This window comes from Podarcis liolepis (genome assembly GCF_965112155.1).
Source record: "Podarcis liolepis genome assembly, chromosome: 8".
Lineage (NCBI taxonomy): Eukaryota > Metazoa > Chordata > Lepidosauria > Squamata > Lacertidae > Podarcis > Podarcis liolepis.
Genome location: NC_139560.1, coordinates 77,836,586 through 77,860,812, shown reverse-complemented (window position 1 = coordinate 77,860,812; position 24,227 = coordinate 77,836,586). Strand labels below are relative to the sequence as shown.

General features: G+C 43.1%; 1 long non-coding RNA gene across 2 annotated transcripts in view; it reads left to right on the top strand.

Annotated features, from left to right (window-relative positions):
* Positions 1 to 24,227, top strand: part of LOC310714427 — a 40,871-nt gene that overhangs the window by 7,220 nt on the left and 9,424 nt on the right. For both annotated transcript variants that reach the window (XR_014529746.1, XR_014529747.1), the window contains exon 2: positions 21,684 to 21,833. This is a non-coding gene — a long non-coding RNA (uncharacterized lncRNA). The remainder of the gene's footprint in view (positions 1 to 21,683; positions 21,834 to 24,227) is intronic.

Sequence of the window (24,227 nt, the reverse complement as noted above, 5' to 3'; positions counted from 1 at the left end):
TGGAAATGCCATTTATTTTCCCACACTGGCATGCTTTTGAACTGCTAGGTTGGCAGAAGCTGGGACAGAGAAATGGGAGCTCACCCCATTGTGGGGATTCAAACTGCTGACCTTCTGATCGGCAAGCCCAAGAGCCTCAGTGGTTTAGACCACAGCGCCACCTGCATTCAGCCATTAAAGGTAAAGGTAAAGGGAACCCTGACCAGTCCTGGCCGACTCTGGGGTTGTGGTGCTCATCTCGCTTTATTGACCGAGGGAGCTGGCGTACAGCTTCCGGGTCATGTGGCCAGCATGAGTAAGCCACTTCTGGTGAACCAGAGCAGCACACGGAAACGCCGTTTACCTTCCCGCCGGAGTGGTACCTATTTATCTACTTGCACTTTGACGTGCTTTCGAACTGCTAGGTTGGCAGGAGCAGGGACCGAGCAACGGGAGCTCATCCCGTCGCAGGGATTTGAACCGCCGACCTTCTGATCGGCAAGTCCTAGGCTCTGTGGTTTAACCCACAGTGCCACCCGCATCTCAATTCAGCCATTACACAGAGGCAAACCCAGGTTTGGTGGATGCAGCCAATGAAGAGCTCCCAGATGGCTGGGTGTGCTGGGATATCATGCAAGTTTCCAAACGCGTTGCTGCATTTACACTGTACATTTTTTAGGCAGTCACTTAACACATCTTAGGTGACATAAAACAGTCCATTCTCCATAAGGGCTCGCCATTGGCTTGACCCGAGTTCATTATCTTTAAATGGGGTTGATAGCATGTGAGAGTTAACAAGGTAGTGACAATTATGCTATTATACAATAATTAATGCAACATTTACATTTTCCTGTTAGGAACTGCTTGAACAAAACTGTCTGCTAATGATTTAAATTAGCATTTTAAAAAGACTTCTATTGAACACTCACAACTATCATTGCTGCAGAATAACATATATATATATTTCACTGATTATAAATACAGAGAGAGAGAGAGATTGGGAGAGAGAGAGAGAGAGAGAGAAATGAGGGAAGCACAATTTACTGTAACAAACATTTGTTATTCAAATGTTTCTGACATGGAGTCTAATTGTGTTTGCATATCACTGTCATGTAAATAATATCACTGAACCTCAGCCTAAAATGGTGCTAGGATTCTGGAAAAAAAAAGATACACAAAGAGAATGAGACAATTTTGCTTGGCTTGACAAGTCTTTCACATTACCCATATATGTTTTAAGTTAAACCAAAATATAGCCAGGGGCAGACAGGAGTTTCAGCAGTGACCACTGTAATACTGAATATTTTTAATTACTGTAACAATAAATCACAGAGGAATGTCCTCCAGGAGTGAAATAATTTTCTTTAAAAAAAGAGAAAAGCCCAACATCTTGGAATATTTCTGAAATTCAATTAATTGAAGGCACCAGATAAAAGGTACAAGTTCTTAATGGTTGTAAAGGAACCCTAAGGGATGGAAGCGAGCTCTCAGCTCAACTTCAAAGTGTGACAGAAATACTTACAGTATTACTTTAAAAAGTATTCAGATCAATGAATCAGTTAAAATTACTTATACATTTAAGAGCCTTTTCATTTTCTCTTTTTGAGCTGGAGAGGCAGAAGTGCTCTCATTTCCTGTGATACAAAAAAAATAAAAAAGTCTGTTGAAACCTGTAAGAGAAATTGTAATTAAAGCCAGCCTTCAGTCAAAAATTGATATTATGGATTTCCAGTTGACACATGATAAAGAGGCCAGGGAAACATAAAAGTGGCTTGATGAGACCTACATTTGCAGGCATTATACTCACATTTCACAGGGCTGTGTAAATACACCTTTCCTGAACCATTTGAGGTGCACCCAGTGCTGGCTTCTCCACTGACATGAGAGCTTCCACTCACCAACGACCATATTGTACCATTCTCCCAACCCACCATCATGATGTATAATTTCACAAAATGGCACCTTCATGTGTAGAGGCAGCATGCTATGACTACTAGATGCTACATGCAGTGGGGATGAGCTGTTGCTTTCATGTTGGTGAGCTTCCCAGAAGCATCTGGTTGGCTGCTTTTGGAGGCAAGCTGCTAGAGTAGAGAGCCAGTGTGGTGTAGTGGTTAAGAGCTGTAGACTCGTAATCTGATGAACCGGGTTTGCTTCCCTGCTCCTCCACATGCAGCTGCTGGGTGACATGACCCAGAAGCTGTCTGCGGACAAATGCCGGCTCCCTTGGCCAATAAAGCGAGATGAGCGTCGCAACCCCAGAGTCGGCCACGACTGGACCTAATGGTCCTTTACCTTTATGTAGGGTTTGGTGTCAGCATTGCTCGTGCTGTTCATTTGTGTTTTGGTGGTGAGAGAGGTTGGGGTTGGCCTAGGGTGTGGTTGTTTGTTTGTGATTGGCTGTGGTGATCTTTGTTTTCGTGTGTGAGTGGAGTGTGTGTGTGTTTTGGATCAGGTTAGCCATATTGATTTGTATGCTGTTGGTGGATTATTGTCATTGTCTTGTTGGGCTGTGTATGTGATAAAGGGGAGGCATACTGGGGTAAAGGCATCTTCTTCTGTTTGTCCCCATGTCAGTTTCAGTTTATTGGTTAATTTTTCTAGTAGGGCTGTTTCCCATACTATTTGGTACCATTGGTCCATGCTTATAGAGTTGATTTCTTGACTTATGAAGGTTGATGGGCTGCTTTGGGGAGGTACGGGGCTGGCCTAAGACATTTTTCTGTCTGCTGTGAAGGACAAGATGGTGTTCCTCCCCAGAAGTAGACTCTGTCTTCAGTACTAGGGATGGACAGTGTCCTGTATTGTGCTTAAGGGCAGCAGAGAAAACAGGACAAGTTCCATGGCACACACAACTCTTATGTGGGAGATGGATTGAGGATTCAATATGTACATTAAAATTTAAACCTCCCATTCCACGTGTGTGGGAGAAATACAAAAAAGTAAGCAGACCGTGAAGCACTTATAGTTTTTGCAGCTTACAAAAACTTAGGAATTGGGCAGTTATACCCTTTTCCATCACTTTTATTTGTGGTCTATTGACCTTCCTGTCTTCACCCCAGTTGCAGAGAATGAACCACACTTTTTAGTAAGATAAACAAAAATGTTTACTTACTGCATGCAGGCAGCAAATACAAGACAGGTAAGAAAAACTTCTTAGGTACAAAATAAAAAAGTTGGCTTCAGTATAGGTTGTGGGTCACCCTCCCCCAAAGGCTGTGTGTGTTTGAAGCCCTCAGACACATGTCTGATTACCGTATTTTTTGCACCATAACACTCACTTTTTTCCTCCTAAAAAGTAAGGGGAAATGTCTGTGCGTGTTATGGAGGGAATGCCTACGGGTGGCATGCCTACGGATTTTCCTCCTCTAAAAGCTACGTGCCTGTTATGGTCGGGTGCGTGTTATAGAGCGAAAAATACGGTAGTTTGGAGGCATGGTACAGAGAGGGTCTCCTCAGAGGCAGGAGGAAGTATAAAAGGTTTGTTACAGAATTCCCACTCAGAGTAGGCAGGGGAAGTAAGCACACAGAGCGTCCTCTCTAGGAAGTTTAAGAACTCTGTGTACTAGCCCTGTTCTTGCCTAGCAAAACATGCATTTGTGTTTTGGCTACAAACCCTACAGCTCTGACCTCAAGCTCCTTGGCATAGCTCCCTGCCTGTCTGGTTGCTGCCACCTGAGGCAGCTGCTCTACTCTGCATAATGGTAGGGCCAGTCCTGGGGACACTATTATCCTGGAACAAGGAGGTATTTAGGGACACGGGGAACCACCTTATACCAAGTCACATGATTGCTCCATTTAGCTCAATATTGTCAACGCTGAGCTGGCTATGCCCCTGTCTCCAAGTCAGTCTAAATGAGAAAGTGCTCATTTGCTTGCCCAGTCCCAGAATTGGGCTGCTCACTTCACAAATAGCTGTGCCCATCCTGCTCTTCAAATAGAAGATACAGGGTGTGTGATGCTTGTTGGATTAATGTCCTTGTTTGGGCTTAGTCACACATCTCAGTTTATGATGTAACCTGACACATGTAGCGCTCTGATTTATGCATTAAAGCCTTTGATGGAAACCATGTCAAGAGTTCCTACTGTATCATAAGACCACATGTTATGTGTATATGTGCATGCCAACCTTTTAATGCTCATGGGCAAATTTGGACTTTTGAGTGAGTTCTGTGGGTGCCACACTTCTTGCAACATCTCTTACTCCTCTGGACCCTCATCCCACCAGGACAGAAAGGGAAATTGCACACATGCAGGTGTTTCACTTTTCAAGGGATCTGGGTAAAAGTTGGATCCACTGGAATTAATCTGAGCCTTGAAAGGCACATAGAGCTGAAACAGGAAGCGGCAAGGAGCGCCACTCTGCCAACTTCCTCCTTGTAGTTTTCAAGGGAGAAAAAGGTAACCACCCTGTGCCCAAATGGGCAGTATGAATGGTGTTGATGGTGGGAGTTCAGAACCTTTGTTGGCACCAGAAGCTTGAGAGAGCACTTTGTGACCTCTGGATACAGTCTCATAGAAGTATCCCTGGTATGTAGGTTTTTATGTGAAATAGCAATTAAAAAAACAACCCTCTCCTGCAGATTGAAGTGGCAAAATTTCACCAGTTCAACTATTAACATTACAATAAATTATGAAAATGAATTGATTGCTTCATGGCATCATATTCCAACAGCCAGTAACAGAGAACAAGGTCCAATTCTTTTCTCCATGACTGAATACTCCATATAAATGGCTGAGTCCTCATTTGCAACCAGAAGTTCTGTGGTCCAGAAACAAGTTTGCAGGTTCCTGTTGTTTGCAGGAACTTGGTGTAAAAGAAGACAGTGGGATGGAAGGAATTGCAACTTGTTGTCAGGAGGATAAGCTATGAACACCTGCTCAGAAGTGCATGCATCCCAGAGAACGCCTTTGAACTAAGAGTTATTATGACACATTTTTGATAACTCTGTGGACTGCCCCCCCACCTACTGTGCTGGCAAAGGGGAGCGCTGTGGGTCACTGAGCAATGAGAAAATTCACAGTGGATTACAATCACAAAGTCAACTGTGCTAAGGTGTCTTATGATGGTTTATTCTCCAGAAACCAGAATAACAATAAGAAAGAAAGTTGATTCCCAACAGACAGTCGAACAGAGCAACGAAAGTTCGTGACAGTGACCTATAAAATATATGGATCACCATCTTGCAAAACAATTTCCTGTATGGAATTGTAATGCAATGTGTATACAAGATGATAAGAATGTGCTCACAATCAAAATATAATGCAGGCCCTGCAGTCGTTTCAGTTTGTAATGCTGTCCAACTTAAAACCTGCTTTTAGGCTGATGGTAATGCAAGTTGTTGACGATGCTGCAAAGAGCTAGTCCGGTATAGTGTCTAAGAGACTGAGCTGCCTTATTATGATTATTATTGCCTCCTTCAATAGCACTTCCAGTCTAGAAGCTAACCATCTCCGCAGTGGGAAGCTAATCTAGTTCTTCATTTCAGCTGATGCCCTACCCAAGAGGATTCGGTGGGGAAAAGAAATGGACGCCATCAACAATTCACGCCCTTTGGAAAGTTGAAAAGTCATACTTTGCCAATATGAATGAAAGGAGGACATACAAGACCTTTCAGAACACCAGAAGATATCAACCATTAATGGTGAAATTCTCTTGGCCCGAAGTAATAACTTTCTGGAGGGGTCCAGCATTGTGTAAGCAACTCAGATTTTAACATGTCTGACGGAGGATTTGCTTTCATTACATAGTTCCCTTTACCCAGCTCTTCCTGTTGTTCGAGTTGTACAGTACTGATAGCTTTCTCAGTATTTTCAGTTGGGATGTTCTCATGCACTGCCCCAGTCTGTACCAGGATTTTTTCTGTCTCTTTTGCGGCAGACACACTGGGTGCTGCTTGCACAATGTTTGATGAAGTAGTTTCTTGTGTCTGGGATTCACTACTACACATAGGCGCCGACTCCATGGGGCTTGAGGGGGCCCGAGCCCCCTCAAAAATTCGTTTGGGGGGGCTCTGCCCCCCCAATAATCTCCGGCGCCCCTCCAGCAGAGCGCCACCGCTGCCCCTCCCCCAGCCCAAAATGCACAGGGTCGGGCTGCATGCCTCCTGCCCTCCCTCCCGAGCAAAAGCTCCACCCAATTTCCTTCGGAGCTGATTAATAGGCACAGCACGCTCTCCCCTATTCGCTCACGAGGAGGCGGCGCCACTTTATTTGCATATTCATGAGCTTATTTATTATTCATGAGCTTTCCCGGGCCCCCCCAATATTTTTTATAAGTCCGCGTCCCTGCTACTACAGCTGTCTTCTGCTTCTTGATGCCGGTGTGGTTTTCCACAGCTAAACAAACAGAAACAAGACTGCTTCTTTGCTTTTTTCTCCCTCTAGAAACCTTATCTAGAAAACCCCTATGCCTTTTCTTCAACCTTCAACCATTTAAAACAGTAGCACTACCTTCCTGTTTCCCAATTAAAAAATATGTTTACAGTGGTACCTCGGGTTACAGACGCTTCAGGTTACAGATGCTTCAGGTTACAGACTCCGCTAACCCAGAAATAGTACCTCGGGTTAAGAACTTTGCTTCAGGATGAGAACAGAAATTGTGCAGTGGCGGTGCGGCAGCAGTGGGAGGCCCCATTAGTTAAAGTGTGCTTCAGGTTAAGAACAGTTTCAGGTTAAGAACAGACCTCTGGAACGAATTAAGTTCTTAACCCGAGGTACCACTGTACTACCTATTTTCTCAGAACTGTGTCAGCACTTTTGGCTTCTGTTCTTCTGAGTTACCTTTGGTTTCTGTTCTGAGTCATAAGAACCCCACCGGCCCCTCAAAAAGCAGAGTTGAATTCAGTAGCGCTCTGAAACTCCTCACCCGATCATAGAAAGGCACCAGTGCTCCTTTGTTTATATTATCATTGCATTTCCCAGGTTTTCAAAGCTTGTAACATTTGCAGAAGCAACATCATTAGATCAGAACAACCCACATTCATCTGAGCTGCCTGCTGCCCCAGGGAGGTGCAGAGAGGCTGAACTGGGCAGCTAATATCAATAGGAATAGTCTTAGAGATGACTCTAAACCTCTTGTTAGAATAAAAAACTGTAGAGTTGGAAGGGACCAGGAGGGTTGTCTATTCCAACTGGGGGCAACGCATGGCTCGAACCCACAGTCCTGAGATTTAAGAGTCTCACGCTCTACCAAGTGAGCTATCTAGCATTGCGTCATGACAATACAGACCTGGTTGTGTGTATCTGCGTGCATGAAAAAAAATACACTTCAGATTCCAAGGGGAGCAAGTTCCCCTGCCCCCACAGACAGACGCTCCAGGACCACACTGATCATTTGCCAGCTTTTTTGGGGTCAAATGGGCCAAAAAGTGTCTGGTGTCACCCCACACTCTTCCATGCTCATACATAGGCACTCAGCTCCCCCCCATGAGCTGATCTGTGCAGATCTGCAAAGGAAGGGGGTTTATTGGCTCCTCATTGCTCTTCAGGTGATTAATCTAATGGCTGTGTGTGTGTGTGTGTGTGTGTGAGAGAGAGAGAGAGAGAGAGAGAGAGAGAGAGAGAGATTTGCATCCCCATCAGGATGTTTGGTTGGGAGGAGGAGTTCAGACATCTCTGCCCATGCCAGAAGTGTGTCTACACACTTCTCCCCAGCTTTTTGCTACCGTTGCCAAAAACATGATGCTTGGAGGGGGGCGGAAATAGTTGTTTGAATCGGGCACATCAAGTCCCCAGTCCAAGGGTTAAATACCCTGTACAAACCCCTTTCAGAGCGAAATGTGCCTCCATTTTTTTTTAGAAGGGTGTCTCTGCTATTAGAATTTTGGGCAACGTTGCTGTAGATATCTACTGGAGACATCAGAAAGGCTTGTTTGCCCTTAATATTGCATATTTCTCACTAAAATTGGCTTTCGTTCCACACATAGACTCCCCTTCTCCCATTTTATTTTTAAAATTCAGAGACCTATGACAAGACAAACAATCAACCAATGAGATATCATTAACATCAGATTTCCCATGCTCTGTTAATAACATTGAAATCCACATTAGCTGTAAAAAACCTGTTCCATATTAATTCTTTGCTATTGAACCAACACCTGCATACTTTCATAATGGTCACGATCCATCTCTGTCTTATTCAGCTAATGTCAATTTTATAAATTGCAACACAGGATCACAGCTGTTTAATATTCCTTTGTAATTCTTAGCAGTTCTTAACACTACACTTGGTTTATTTAATTTGTTCCCATAGTTTACACAGAGATCCTTTTCTATCAGGACTCCAGCGGTTTTTCCATGTTGTAGCAAAAGCTATTCTGGCTGCTACTGAAAAAAATATCTAACTTACTTCTCCATGCAACACCCCCCACCCCAATTGCTTAACAACCCTCAATGGATTCTAAGCAGTCTTATTATATGCAGGATCTTACCCTTTGAACATTGTTGCTGTGGTGGTGATTGTTAGGGGAGGGGAAGGAATCCCACTCATCATATTAGCATAAAGTGAGACATCTGTTTGTAGTGTTTGAAGGAGGAGCGATGTTTGAAATGCAGAATTACCGTATTTTTCGCTCTATAAGACGCACCAGACCACAAGACGCACCTAGTTTTTGGAGGAGGAAAACAAGAGAAAAAAAAATTCTGAATCTCAGAAGCCAGAACAGGAAGAGGGATCGCTGCGCAGTGAAAGCAGCAATCCCTCTTGCTATTCTGGCTTCTGGGATAGCTACGCAGCCTGCATTCGCTCCATAGAACGCGCACACATTTCCAATTACTTTTAAGGAGGGAAAAAGTGAGTCTTATAGAGCAAAAAATACGGTACTCTTGCTTGGAGTGGTGTAATTTGTTCCTGCGCAAACTTCCTTTTTCCCATCCTTTGTTTTGTTTTTGTTTTGTTTTTTTTTTTTTAGAAATCTACTGACTTTAGGAATTGTGGGTTTGCATATGGTGGATAGATAGGGCTCCACTGGAGATAAATTTGGGGGAATGATAGTGATTCTCATCTCCAAAGGGTAAGCGATATACAGTGTTACCTCGGGTTACAGACATTTCAGGTTACAGACTCCGCTAACCCAGAAGTTGGGCTAAGAACTTTGCTTCAGGATGAGAACAGAAATTGTGCAGCAGGAGGCCCCATTAGCTAAAGTGGTGCTTCAGGTTAAGAACAGTTTCAGGTTAAGAACGGACCTCCAGAACGAATTAAGTTCTTAACCCGAGGTATCACTGTATTAATAATCAGGTGGGAGGAGAAAAGGATGGAAGAATGAATTACCAGGATGCAGTTTCCCTTCTGGAAAAGACTTCCACCTGCAGGTAAAGTCATATCCCCAATGCCAGCCAACTTTTATTGTAAGGTTCCCATTGAGGCAGCATGATGATAACTTCATTATGATGCCTTTATTTCTTTGTCTTGTACCCTTTCTGATTCCGTTTAATCACTTAGCTCTGGTAATTTCTTTGGTATTCTATGGAAAGCCAGGTTTTTAGCCCACCCAGGCCAAACAGATTTGTATCTACCTATGAAGAGAGTGTGTTTTGTGCTCCCAAGTCCTACAATTTGGAGTTCCATTCTGGGTTCCATGCAACTTCTGAAAATTTGGACGGCAGCTTAGAGCATCTGAGAAGTTAAATATATTTATTCCCTCTGCTGTGCTCTGCTTTGCATACATTAATATTGAAATGCTACCTGTCACCAGCTTCTCCTGTCACATCTCCCTGTTGACTTCTCTGGCATTCAACACAGCTTCCTGGGGCCTCGACTAACCCGAGTTATTTCTCATATTGAATTTTGCCACCTCTTTGCCATCCTTCTCCCAAGACCAGTATTGCATGTTTCTGCATATTTTTATCTAATCTCTTAAATGACCTTGATGCAAAAGCTGGCATTTTTTTTTTTAAATAACAGGTTTTTCAGTTATTTTGCTCTGATGTAGCTTATCGTTGTAGTTTATGTGTTTTAAATTTATACTGTTTCTATATTTTCTTTGTTATATGTATTCTGCTGCTAGGTGCCTTAAAGGGCTTTGTGAAGCCATGTTGGGTGGGGTATGAATAATAATTTAAAAAAATCAGCAACCTTTTTTATTATAAAAAAGCTAACGCCACTATAATAATAGCGGCAAAGGTGTCTTCACACCTTGCAATCTGTGGTGGTGCTCAACACTCAAATCAAAAGGTCAGCCACCATAAACCACACATTAAGGTTCTGTCTGCACTATCTATTCAAAGCAGCATCATACCACTTTAAACAGTCCTGCTCCCCCCAAAGCATCCTGGGGACTTTAGTTTGTTAAAGGTGTTGGAGAGCTGTTAGGATCTTTAGTGCCCACACAGAGCTACAATTCCCATCATCATCATCATCATTTTTAATTTGGATACCGTCTTTCTATCTTACAATACTCAAGGTGGTTTACAAGCTGAAGAAACAAAAAATGTACATCTAATAACAATCTGCTCGGCGTAGTTCATAGCTTCTCTGAGTTCTTCAAGCCCCTTCGCCACGGCAAGGCAGTGATCCATGAAGGTACAAGAAGCTACAGTTAGAACTGGATATGGAACAACTGATTGGTTCCAAATTGGGAAAGGAGTACGGCAAGGCTGTATATTGTCTCCCTGCTTATTTAACTTATATGCAGAATTCATCATGCGAAAGGCTGGGCTGGATGAATCCCAAGCCGGAATTAAGATTGCCGGAAGAAATATCAACAACCTCAGATATGCAGATGACACAACCTTGATGGCAGAAAGTGAAGAGGAATTAAAGAACCTTTTAATGAGGGTGAAAGAGGAGAGCGCAAAATATGGTCTGAAGCTCAACATCAAAAAAACGAAGATCATGGCCACTGGGCCCATCACCTCCTGGCAAATAGATGGGGAAGAAATGGAGGCAGTGAGAGATTTTACTTTCTTGGGCTCCATGATCAGTGCAGATGGTGACAGCAGTCACGAAATTAAAAGACGCCTGCTCCTTGGGAGAAAGGCGATGGCAAACCTAGACAACATCTTAAAAAGCAGAGACATCACCTTGCCAACAAAGGTCCGTATAGTAAAAGCCATGGTTTTCCCAGTAGTGATGTATGGAAGTGAGAGCTGGACCATAAAGAAGGCTGATCGCCGAAGAATGGATGCTTTTGAATTATGGTGCTGGAGGAGACTCTTGAGAGTCCCATGGACTGCAAGAATATCAAACCTCTCCATTCTGAAGGAAATCAGCCCTGAGCGCTCACTGGAAGGACAGATCGTGAAGCTGAGGCTCCAATACTTTGGCCACCTCATGAGAAGAGAAGACTCCCTGGAAAAGACCCTGATGTTGGGAAAGATGGAGGGCACAAGGAGAAGGGGACGACAGAGAATGAGATGGTTGGATGGTGTCCTTGAGGCTACTAGCATGAGTTTGATCAAACTGCGGGAGGCAGTGGAGGACAGAAGTGCCTGGCGTGCTCTGGTCCATGGGGTCACGAAGAGTCGGACACGACTAAACGACTAAACAACAACAACAATAACAATCTAATGCAATACAAAAATGTGATAATAAAACATAACTTTGAAATAGGCAACCTACATCAAAAAGTAACATTCAACAATCATTAGAATATTATTAAATAATAATAATAACATATAAAAGTTAAACAGAAATCCACTCAACAGTTACAATAAATAATTTCTAAACTATAATCAATAAAGGGACGTGGGTGGCGCTGTGGTCTAAACCACAGAGCCTAGGACTTGCCGATCAGAAGGTTGGCGGTTCGAATCCCTGCGATGGGGTGAGTTCCCGTTGCTCTGTCCCAGCTCCTGCCAACCTAGCAGTTTGAAAACACGTCAAAGTGCAAGTAGATAAATAGGTACAGCTCCAGCAGGAAGGTAAATGGCGTTTCTGTGCGCTGCTCTGGTTCGCCAGAAGAGGCTTAGTCATGCTGGCCACATGACCCGGAAGCTGTACGCCGGCTCCCTCAGCCAGTAAAGCGAGATGAGCGCCGCAACCCCAAAGTCGGCCACAACTGGACTTAATGGTCAGGGGTCCCTTTACCTTTATAATCAATAAAACAATGGCAAGCCACACTACATAAAATAATACAATACAAATTGAGAAGCAGAGACTACAGGGTGGAGCAAGGCAGGTGGAAGGAGGCCTTGCCTGATGGAGTCTCTCCCCTGAGAATGTGAATTGCAGACTCATAGGGGTCTCCTATGAGGGGAGGGGAGGCAATTCTTCTTGCTGCTAGCAACCAGCAGCAGCTAGTCCCTATGAACTGAAAGGATCAGAATGGGAATGGGGGTGTGTGGTAGGGGACATTTTGTGCTAGTGGTGTTACATATGAGCATACGCAGTTGCCCATTTCAGGCAATGCCTGACCACAACTCCATCTAGACCAATCCTGTCTAATCTGACAGGCAATGCGGCTCTCTAAACCCAGCTACATACAAGCTTCTTTAGTTAGAGATGTAAACCGGGCTGGATTTTGGTAACAGAGCACCCTGAGCATGGAGAAAATATGGCACCCCCTCCCAAATATTTCTTATTTTCACAATAATTCCTTTGGGTACAGTTGCTTTTATAATGGGCCGTCTTAGTAGCATATGTAAATATATATATTTGTGAAAATAACATGCAAAAGCGAATTGCCTTAGGGAAAGATGCTGTGCAAAAATGTGTTTTGTTAAGGGAATTGCGTACAAAATGGGTGTGTATCAGGAGCAACCAGCACTAAAAGGGTGATGAATTTTCAAGAGGGTGTTGCTTCAAAAAATAGTCTCAAACTGATATGGAAATGTAGAAACCAGAATGGACCCAGGAGTGAACTTTGGTAATATGGAACCCTAAGGTAGGACAACCCCCCCCCCAAATTTATTATTCTTGGGCTTCATGATCACTGCAGATGGTGACAGCAGCCACGAAATTGAAAGACACCTGCTTCTTGGGAGAAAAGCAATGACAAACCTAGACAGCATCTTAAAAAGCAGAGACATCACCTTGCCAACAAAGGCCTGTATAGTTAAAGCTATGGTTTTCCCAGTAGTAATGTATGGAAGTGAGAGCTGGACCATAAAGAAGGCTGATCGCCGAAGAATGGATGCTTTTGAATTATGGTGCTGGAGGAGACTCTTGAGAGTCCCATGGACTGCAAGAAGATCAAACCTATCCATTCTGAAGGAAATCAGCCCTGAGTGCTCACTGGAAGGACAGATCCTGAAGCTGAGGCTCCAATACTTTGGTCAGCTCCTGAGAAGAGAAGACTCCCTGGAAAAGACCCTGATGTTGGGAAAGACATCCTTGCACAAGGAGAAGGGCACAACAGAGGACGAGATGGTTGGATGGTGTTCTTGAAGCTACCAGCATGAGTTTGACCAAACTGCGGGACGCAGTGGAAGACAGGAGTGCCTGGCGTGCTCTGGTCCATGGGGTCACAAAGAGTCGGACACGACTAAATGACTAAACACCAACAACAATATTTATTATTTTCACAATAATTCCTTTTGGTACAGTTAACCTGTATATTTACCCGTATAAATATAGGCTGCTGCTGCTCTTGTTCTTGTTGTTCCTATTACTATTATTTTGCGTCCCCTTGGCCCTGATGCACCCATTCCTGATTGAAGCTCACCATATGGTGCAACAACTTTGAGTTTCTCTACCCTCAATTGAGCAGAGGTCAATGGTGTTGAGTGGGACGGGAGCAATTAACAGTGTGATTAATCCCATATCCTCCATTGAATTTCACTGGGCATTACAGAGGAGCAGCGGGGCACTGTGTACAGGGATGCCCTTTTCAGTGGCAGTCTTGCATCTCCAGTAACAGCTAGTTCTGCCAACAAGGTTACTCTCCCAGAACATTGCGTTCTTCCAGCCATAATTCAGCAAGATAGCAAGGCAGGGTAGATTACAAAATAAAGCAAACACAATTAATTTAATCATTGACTCAGTCGTATAATTCAAGGGCACTCAAGTTTCTGCGAAACACAGACTTTTCCGATTCGTGCAGTGAAATAAACTCTTAACTCCTAGACACAAAGTAATGAACATTTGTTATTTCTGTATGACACTGCCATGTCTTCCCTTCTTTTTCTACTTTTGTAGCCTACTTTAAAAGAATTCCAAGTGTTTCCACCTTTAATCAAATGAATCTTTCAGAGCTTTAAAAATGATTTTCTGGTGCTTTTATAACTTTAACATCTCCCGTGAAATCTTTAGGGACTGTATAAAATCTAAGTAAAAGTATTCCTAATCCTTTCCTATTATCATCTCTGTTTACTGTGCGGCAGCACCACAGATTTCTGAATTCTAAATACCTTAATTATTTAGCAGTATATCAGAATAATACGTAATAAAAAGAGACAAATCATCATGTTTTTTTCAAGAGGGAGTGCATCATACCTGAGCAAATGACCTGACTTTTCCATTAGAGGCGACGCGCTGAGCCCACAGCTCATGGTGTTCACACTCAAATGAAATGCAGATTTCTTTTTGAACATTTGACAGACATTTAAATATAGAAATAGTTCTGTGGGCTCTTCCAGTAGCTTTGAAAAACCACAGTTCAGACCAAAAAGGACAGCAAAGTTTCATCAATAGATTAGGCTGCAGTCCTAACCCCACTTACCTGGGAGTAAGCCCCATTGAATTCAGGAGGAAGTAGACTTAGTGAGGGTTGTGTTATATAGCTTTAGTTCAAACCCTGTGTTGGCCAGGTGTTTCGGACTACAATTCCCATCAGCCCCATGCTGTCTGGAGCTGGTGAGACTTGTAGTCCCAAACATCTGGAGAGTGCAACTGTACTGTGCAAGCATTCTTTAGTTTTAGCAATTTATTTAGATTTTTTTTTTGCAGTACTATAATTAGCCAAAGTCTGAATGAGGGACCTCAGGGATATGAGTGCTCCATCAGTGGAGAGCATCTCTTCTCCTGGGGTGGCACCCTACACCCCAGAGCAGCCCTGGATTGGCTCCCAGAAAGCTCCATGGGTGAAGTAATTGTGCAGCAATGTTCTTGGGCACAAGCCTGTGATAGCTCAGTCGAGCCCCACATTGGGCAAAAGATTCCTTCATTGCAGGGTGTTGGACTAGATTACACTCGGGGTCCCTTCCAACTCTAAAATTCTATGATTCTATAGTGCAGACCCCAATGCCAGCCTTCTTTGTGTTACTGATCCCACCACCAGTTAACTTTGTGGAAAAGGAAACAGGCTGTTGGGGTTTGGGAAATTGCTTGGGCACCATCACATTCTCAAAGATGGTAACAGGAATCTATCTATCTATCTATCTATCATCTATCATCTATCATCTATCATCTATCTCTATCTATCTATCTATCTATCTATCTATCTATCTATCTATCTATCATCTATCTATCTATCTAATCTATCTATATCTATCATCTAGCTATCATCTATCTATCATCTATCTATATCTATCATCTATCTATCATCTATCATCTATCATCTCTCTCTCTCTCTCTCTCTCTCTCTCTCTCTCTCTCTCTCTCTCTCTCTCTCTCATCTATCTATCATCTATCTATCTATCTACCATCTATATCTATCTATCTATCTATCTATCTATCTATCTATCTATCTATCTATCTATCTATCTATCTATCTATCTATCATCTATCTATCATCTGCAGAACTCTTTCTGAATTCAGATGGGGGGTGGTCTTACCCACCACTAAAGAAAAAAGTGTGCATCAGGTATCAGAAGTCTGAGAAACACTATCTTAGATGAAGAGGTAACTGATTTTGTTTTTTCCTCAGAGCACTCAGAGAAAAAGAGGCCTTCACAAACAAAATTTACACTGTTCTGAACATTAATGGTCAATAGCATGAAATTATATACAACTATAGCAGAAGGGAAAACAAAATGGAAAGGGAATCTAGGCCTCTCAATCAATATCTGTCCCTGTACATATTTTTTCATGGTTCAATCGCTTTTTGCCTTCTGCTCTTCAACATTCAAGCATTCTGTAGTATTAAAAACAGGTGAATGATTATAACTAAAACCCAAATCCCACTGCGGCCCAGAATAAACCTCCCCATTCAACGTGTTTCTTCAGTGCAGTTAAATGGCATTTGGGGAGCCGGTGGGCATTTTACTTTGAATATAATATTGCTGTTATTCCCAAACCGTGTGCCAGAAATTACTCGCTCTCATGGGACTCATGTTCCCACTTTCAGAAAAGGCTGCCCACTGTATCTCTGCACCATCTACAGTTCTTTTTTGGTCTTTCTTCACAGTCTTCCGAGGCCCATTCTGTCCTCCATTTGCCCACTGAATGTAAGGGTGTCTCTTCTGAAGTGGGCTAGAGATGCAGCATAACTAGCCTCAGAGAAGTCCATCTTGTGTTTTTGCATAGGGGATTGTTCCGTGCTTGCTGTGGCAAGCTCAAGAGCCCTGTTTCAGTTTTCCTCTTCCTCTTGCCAATGAGAGTATATGGGTATGCAGGCAGACAGCACAAGGAGCCATCACAGGGAATGGGGATCTTTGATATCCTCTTTCAACCCGTGCTATGCTCTCTACCTATGTACCCTGCAAATTATTTGTGCTCTGAAGTTACTTGCATGGCACATGGAGGCAGGGCTGTATGGGGACGTGGGAGGCATGCAAAGATTGTGTTGCCTGTGTGTACCCACAAATTGCCCAGTGGCAAATTGAACAGCTATCCCAACTGCCAAGGCTCTATGACTCCTGTTGGACAATTCCCCATGTGGATGCTGTGCTCATACTCAACTGGAAGAGCCCTGTTGGGATTATCCTTTATTATTATTATTATTATTATTATTATACCGCCCTATACCCGGAGGTCACAGGGCGGTTCACAGAATAAAATCAAGATATAAAACCACAAAATACCTAATAAAAATAAAAACAACAACTCAATAGCCACCCGCAAAAAACCCCACATTTTAAAAGGGCATAGGATGTAAATTGGATCAACCAAAGGCCTGGTTAAAAAGGCACATTTTCGCCTGGCGCCTAAGGGTGTATAATGAAGGTGCCAGGCAAACTTCCCAGGGGAAAGCATTCCACAGACGGGGAGCCACTGCAGAGAAGGCCTGTTCTCGTGTTGCCACCCTCCGAACCTCTCGAGAGATAATGAGTTGAATCCACAGTACAATAGTTCCATGTAGGTCCCATAGAAATTAATCTGAAAAATTTGTTCCAATTTAAGTGAAGCCCCATTCATTTCAGTGGCAACTAAATTCCCTCAATCTGGATTTAGCCCACTGGATATTCTCAAATGAAAATGTTTCTGGATTTCCAGGTAGCCTATTTTCCATTGACGTAACTACCTTTAATATTCTTCATTTTTGGACAACCACATTATATATATGTCTGTGTTGCCTCCTTCACACATTTACTCAAACATTTCCCTTTACTTAAAAATAATAATCATCTCATGGTGTAAACTATAGTATCAAGAAATTCATTTGTAATAGGATGCTCCCTGTTTAAACATATACAAAGATAGTCCTTTTGTCCAAATAATGTTCTGGTTGCCCTCAGCCATTGAAACCACCAGTTATCTTCCCCATCCTTGACTATAAGTAATGTCCTGAGTTTTTAATCTCAATGAATAGTTCATAAATCTTTTGCAAATTTTAAAGGTCTCTGCCTGGAAGCAGCTAAGTCTTCTCCTTTCCTCTAAACAAACAAAGGCTTTCAGAATTGGCCATGAGCTGAGATAGTTGGTGCTCAGTGATCAAACACCCCCTTGTTAATGGCAGGCAGTTTCTATATATAGATACTGAATAGCCAAAACTAGATATTTTCCCCAGTAACCATAGCAATTAGAGAGTTAGGGTAAGACCTTTTTCCTACTTCAGCACAGTGGTGACCCATATCACTTTCAGTTTTTTTCTGTACCAGTGGACTGTTGATTCAGCTTAGTTTGTTGATTAATTAGGCACATGCTATCTGCAAAAAAAAGGGACATGTGTGACGCTGTGGGTTAAACCACAGAGCCTAGGGCTTGCCGATCAAAAGATTGGTGGTTCGAAACCCCGCAACGGGGTGAGCTCCCGTTGCTCAGTCCCTGCTCCTGCCAACCTAGCAGTTCAAAAGCACGAAGTGCAAGTAGATAAATAGGTACCACTCTGGCAGGAAGGTAAACGGCATTTCCGTGTGCTGCTCTGGTGTGATGCCTGGCTGGGGACTGGGAGGTATATACTTAGGCCCAATGCCTAAGCCAAGGTCTTCCTACATCTGAAAGTTTAATAAAGTTGTGACCAATTTTAATCCCATAACACAGGCATGTCCAAAGTCCGTTTCAGAGGTTTAATCCAGCCCCTGTGGCAGTTTATTTACTGGGGTGAAATCCTAAAGAAACCCTCAAAAACTTCAATCCTAAAAGAAGCTCAACAACTCCAACTCTAAAAAAGTTCAACAACTTCAATCCTAAAAAAAAGCTCAACAACTCTGGTTGGCCTCTTTCTGGTCAGCCCCCAAGGCCCTTCACTTCATCAAATCTGGCCTTCTTTGAAAAAAGTTTGGACACCACTGCCATAACACGTTGTCATGAGTCATTATTCCACCTGGGTGTTGCCTGGGGGTCTCCGCCTGGGCGCACAATATTTCACACAATGCCTCCCAGTCTTGGAGACTCTCCCCTGTGACTTTCTTAACGCAATGTCTTCCAGCAATGAAATAATGCCGGGGGATGGAAATTTTCCAAGAAGAACATCAGAGGGTGCCACTTTTGGTGCCTCCAGATTGCCAGGGCATCATGGAACTTTAGGTTTGTAGAATTAAAGCACATTGAAGGGGCTCTGTCTCCTTAACACAACAAATCAACTTGATAAAAGAACCAGGCTTTTTGTAGTTTGGAAGGTGATGGGGAAATCCATTGAAAAGTGTGGAATGCATAAATGGCTAATGGGAAGATGTGTAAATACCTTGCAGAAAAATCAGGATGGGTGCAGGATGAATATAAGCGCCATACAAGCAAATCAGAATAAATGCTCAGTCAAGACTGGATATGTGGTAGCCTCTGTGTAGGCAAATACTTCATCTGAAGGAGCCCTCTATACTTGTTTATATTTAAAAAATTGTAATGGTTGATGATGATGCAAGGAGAAGAATGGTTTATGGAAGGAATGGAAACTTTGAAACACCAAGTCAAGTGTATCAGTGATTTCAATAAGATGACAAATGATGACCTAACTGATGTTATGCTAGGAATAAAATAGAAATATGCTGAGGCTAGGCCAAGCCTGGATGGGAGACAGAAAAGCTTAGAGAAACTATTACAGAATGATAGCTGAACATCATGTTAGCGTGACAGGATATTCTGAGCCCACACAAAGAAGTTACAGTGACAGAGTTTTTCAAGGGCTCCTAACAGTTCACTGAAGATGCAATGGCAACCAGTTCCATCCATGCAATAAGCAATGTTTAAAAATAACACCCCTCTTGAGCTGACAATCATCGTGGAAGAACAAAGATTTGTGCGGATGAAAGGAAGGAAAAGTTCAGTGATACACAGTGACTGTTCATAGTGAGGTTGACAGGAATTTGTACTTCTGTCCAGACGCTGCTTATTTCACTGTTTCCCAAAATCCTTATAGCTGAGGCTCATTTTCCCCTTGAATTAAAACTAGAGACATATTTTATTATTATTTTTAACACCTGAGATGGTTTGCTTTAAGAGCGTGGGAAGACAAAGGTTTACCTGCTTTCTGAGAAACCCACCCTCCTGTGTTCTACATGGGCATTTAATCAGCTACTTATTTTTGCAATGTATATACAGTGGTACCTTGGGTTACAGGCGCTTCAGGTTACAGACGCTTCAGGTTACAGACTCTACTAACCCAGGAATAGTACTTCGGGTTAAGAACTTTACTTCAGGATAAGAACAGAAATTGTGTGGCAGCGGCGGCGGCAGCAGCAGCGGGAGGCCCCATTAACTAAAGTGGTACTTCAGGTTAAGAACAGTTTCAGGTTAAGAACGGACCTCCAGAATGAATTAAGTTCTTAACCCGAGGTACCACTGTATCCCAACTTTTGCATAAGGAAAACAAGATGATAATAAAAACAGTAATGAATAAAGAAGCAGAAGGAAAGGTAAGGATGCTCTGGTAACTCATAATCCTAACATAGCAGGCACTCCATTAAAAGCTAGAACTAGTTATCAAACGCCATTAAAAGCCAAAGAACAGGATGAACTTCCTGGCACCAAAAGAACAGGAAAGAAAGAAGCATGATGGATCCCCCCCCCCATAATTTGGGGTGCTTCCAGGTGACTTGTTACTGAGCATTCATCCTGATTGGATTAGATGATGTGTATCAAAGCAAAGGTTACCTCATACTTTTCAGTGCATTCTCCCCTCACTTTCCTTATTGCAAAAAGTCCAGAATTCCTCAGCATCGCCTACACTGAAGGGCATCAGTTCTCCAGGGTCTCAGACTTGTGGTCTTTTCCAGCTGCACTTGGAGTTGCCAGGGATTGGACTCTGGGATCTTCTGCGTCCAAAGTACATATTCTGGCATTGAGTTATACCTCTCCCACAAATATTTTAGCCATGGAGGGGTTTGAATCAGTGAACTCCTGGGTATATGTTTGCTTGCACCTCAGGGTCCCAACTGACCCAGTGCAGACATAGATTTTGTTCTGTGTTTTCTTCCAGTTCCAACTACACATTAATAGTGAGCCAGTGTGGTGTAGTGGTTCAGAGAGGTGGACTCGTAATCTGTTGAACTGGGTTCGATTCCCCGCTCCTCCACATGCAGCTGCTGGGTGACTTTGGGCTAGTCACACTTCTCTGAAGTCTCTCAGCCTCACTCACCTCACAGAGTGTTTGTTGTGGGGGAGGAAGGGAAAGGAGAATGTTAGCTGCTTTGAGACTCCTTAGGGTAGTGATAAAGTGGGATATCAAATCCAAAAAATAAATAAATAGTAGCCCAAGTATAGTTAGCAAATTCACATGAGCGAGTAAATGTTGGGGTCATTAGATTCATAGCAAATGTATGTGTTGTAAAGGAGTTATTCTTTTCAGTCATGATTTTACAAAGTAGCATCAGAGAGGGTGGGCAGGAGGGGAGAGGATTGTTTGCCATTGTTTTCCTTACTTTGCCAACACACACTATAAGGTGACAAGTATATTTTTAATCTGAAGAAAGCCACTTAACGTTACAACGCCCATTCATGGAATTAATGTATATTCCCATTGTTGATTTATAATGGCATGTCGGGAACAAACTGCCAGAGGTCCTAACCTGCTTTTTAAATGGAGTTAACAAACGAAATAGAAATACGAAACCGAAAGCGCACACAGCCCTCCACATTAAACTCGCATTTTACCTGTAATTTTGATCCTTTTGGGTTAAAGGAATGTTCAAATGCTTTCACAGTATTTTTTTTTTTTGATTGAAAGAATTTGTAATTGGATTTCCAAACATGCTGCTTTCATCTTGGGCAGTACAATATGCACTTTGATAATAACACGGCTATGTCATTAGAAAGAAATCCATTTACGAGCTTCAGCATAAAATGAGATACAGAAGGAGACAATAAAATGCTTTCTAACATAATGTACCTTATTTTTCATTGTATTCCATGCCTGCATTATGAATAAGTAATTTTATAAGTGCATCACCAATACGGTTCGCCTGATCAGTGGCTGCTGTCTGTGAGCTGTCAGCTTTCCGTTGCCACCAAAACCGTTCTCACTATCATATGAATATCTAATGAACTTTATGCAACTTTATTACAGATCAGAATCGGGGGCTAGAAACTTTTTTCATGAATTTTAAAGTCATCTGAATGAGAAAAATGGAAACTGTCAATACCAAAAGGAGGAAAAATGTGAACATCTACAAATTGTTGCATTTCCCCATCACCCTGAATTGTTCCCGATTTTCATGTAAGTGTTCATTACGCTTCCATGTATTCACTGCAGCTTTTCTTTTTGTAAGTTGCCTACCTGCCAGTTGTTCTCAGCTTTAGGGATTTTGTCATATGTTTTTCTCTCCAAAGAACAGGAATGTAGGGGGTTGAATCAAGCTAAGACCATCTAGTTCAAGGGTAGCCAAAGTGTTGCCGTCCAGAGGTCTTGGACAATACTTCTCCACATCCCTCTGACCTCACCAACACCTTGCTGTGAAGATCTACTCATAACCCTGGCTTTTTAGAGTTGGTGACTTGTGGAAGTCAGTTGGTAGTTCACCACACCTCAACCAGTGTGATGCAGTCTTCAGAGATTTCCTGCTCCTCAGTTAAGGGGAAAACTCTGTCGGAACCGAGGGATGAAAAGCCAGCTGGAGTGTCTCCCCTCTCAGCCTTGCCGCTGCGGAGATCCATCAACCTCTGCTCCCTGATGTGCATCTGTAACTCAAGCAGAGCAGGCTTGAGCACACATTACTCAGCAGTGTAAACTTCACAACACATGAGGCTTGAGGCGCGGACACAGTAATAAACTACACATTTATTATACGTAAATCAGGACAAAAGAAAAACATGGCTTCACTCCTTTCTGTTTTTCTCGGAGAGAGACTGAAAAACAAAAGCATTACAGAGCAGAAGTTCCGCTCACGCCAGCAATCTGTGCTGGAATGTAAACAGACATGTGACATGCAACATCCACATATCTGCAGCAAAGGGTGGAATGGAATTTCCCAACATCCTCCCCCATTACATGTAACCCATGGTGCAGCATTTCAGCCTAACTGCAACCGCTGTACATAAACCTGAAGTTGTTCCCTGATAACAACTTTTGACAACGGATCTGCAGGAATTTTGTTTCCTGGCATGTAGGACACCTGAATAAGTCCTTTCTGGGTACATTCCCTTGCACGATGTAATTTTATCTGCAAGTACTTGGTTCTTTGCTTGCAACTCTCTGAAGCTAGCAAAGTCAAACAGGACAGTTGCAACAACCATTCACAATCCAAAAGTGAACATGACAGTGCATTGAGTTCAGCTTCACAAGAGCGTAGGCTCACTGTTGTCTGCTTCTTGCATGACCAGTAAAACTGTGCTCTCCCACACAGTTCAAAGTAACAGAGTGTTCATGGTCTCCAGACACAAGACAAAGCTGAAAACTGATGTCTACTTCATAGAGTTATTCTGGTCTTTGAAGTAAAGATATATATGTACAGAGAGATCTGCTAACAACTTCACCATGCTAGCTGTCAGGGACTGGGCAGAGGAGAAATGGTGGAGACAACCTCCTCAGCCTGACCCTTCCAGAGAAGAAGAAGACAGTTCAGAATCACAACAGGGGTTTGAGGGAGGTCACAGCTCAGAGGAAGATGAGGGGAAAAGTTGGGAAATAATGGGAGAGGAGGAGGGGGCTGAGCAGCTGACTGACACGTTATCACTAGAAAGCATTCCAGACCCACCATCTCCCAGAACCAGGAGAACCTTAAAAGTAGGAGAGCAAAGAGCTTGGAGACAGATGGCTCTAAGCAGCAACTGTAAGGTGTGTGTGTGTGTATTTGTGTGTGTGTATGTGTGTGCGTGCTGTTGACGAATGAGGAAGTGGGAGAAAAGGGGGGTGGAGAATTACTCAGGAAAACACCATTATTCCAAGAGGCTGCATTCTCAAGTCTCTCTCTGTAAATATTGAATAAAAATCAGATGGTAAGGACTTATCCTTGTCTTATCCGTTCCTGACAACCTGCAGTGGGGGTTGGTTCCTCTGCTGCCTGACACTAACAAATGCACAGCCTCTTCCCCTGACTCTCACAGATTCAGAGTCAGACCCAGATATGCAAACAGGACAGCAGCAGGACAGGCTGTGGACAGGCCATAACAACAGTGCAAGCTATAATGAAAGCAATGCCCTAGAGACTATTATTCTATTATACTACAGTGGTACCTCCAGTTGCGAACGGGATCCGTTCCGGAGGTCTGGCTGTATCCGGAGGAATTCGCAACCAAAGGACTGCTTCTGCGCATGTGCACAGCATGGTTTAGTGCTTCTGTGCATGCGCACATGGTGAAACCTGGAAAAATACTTCTGGGTTTGCCACATTCCCATCCCGAAGTTTACGTATCCAGAGGGATACGTACGCGGAGATACGACTGTATTATAAATGGCCACAGCTCTGTATACCTGAAGCGGCATCTCCACCCCCATCATTCAGCCTAGACACTTAGGTCCAGCACCGAGGGCCTTCTGGCGGTTCCCTCACTGCAAACAGTGAAGCTGCAGGGAACCAGGCAGAGGGCCTTCTCAGTAGTGGCGCCCACCCTGTGGAATACCCTCCCATCAGATGTCAAGGAGATGAGTAACCATATGACTTTCAGAAGGCAT